The sequence below is a fragment of the Arachis duranensis genome, chromosome 2 (assembly GCF_000817695.3).
Source record: "Arachis duranensis cultivar V14167 chromosome 2, aradu.V14167.gnm2.J7QH, whole genome shotgun sequence".
Taxonomy (NCBI): domain Eukaryota; kingdom Viridiplantae; phylum Streptophyta; class Magnoliopsida; order Fabales; family Fabaceae; genus Arachis; species Arachis duranensis.
In genome coordinates, this window is record NC_029773.3 from 32,471,434 (window position 1) to 32,471,888 (window position 455).

General features: G+C 39.6%; 1 protein-coding gene across 3 annotated transcripts in view; it reads right to left on the reverse strand.

Moving 5' to 3' along the window:
- Window positions 1-6: 6 nt before the first annotated feature.
- LOC107474177 (uncharacterized) overlaps window positions 7-455 on the reverse strand; it is a 5,152-nt gene continuing 4,703 nt past the window's right edge. The window contains exon 5 of one of the 3 annotated variants that reach the window (XM_016093781.3): window positions 7-298. The gene's annotated coding sequence lies outside the window, so the exon portion shown is untranslated. Of the gene's footprint in view, window positions 365-455 lie in introns of all 3 variants that reach the window. The other 2 variants (XM_016093783.3, XM_016093780.3) reach the window with 2 other exon arrangements.

The window sequence follows — 455 nt, forward strand, 5'->3', positions numbered from 1 at the left end:
ATATGAATCTGCTACTGCTGCTTCTGTGCAGTAAGAGGATGCTATAATCATACTAATCAAAGCAAGCAGTTCCCTGAAAATCATATTAAGGGTATCTATGGATAGTGTGTAGGAATAGGTAGAAGTCTTCGTGGATGAGCTCTATGAATATAGTTACAGAGGTCATCCGGGAAAATTTCCACTCCATTTTTACCCCTAACAAATACGCCCGCCATTTTTAAACAAGGTTGTTGCTGCTTGCTAGTATAACACCGACAGGGTAACCGAACTTCAAAATGGGAGAAGCCGTTGTGACTGCCTGAAAGGCCTAAACAAAGCATTGCATGGAGTATTCATCCTTGTCAAGATAGATATGGTGGAAATGCTGACGTAATAAAATACCATTAATTACTTCCTTCATGATCAAGCAACATTTTGGCATAGAAAAAAACGGGAATGGCCGTCTTTAGTCATAA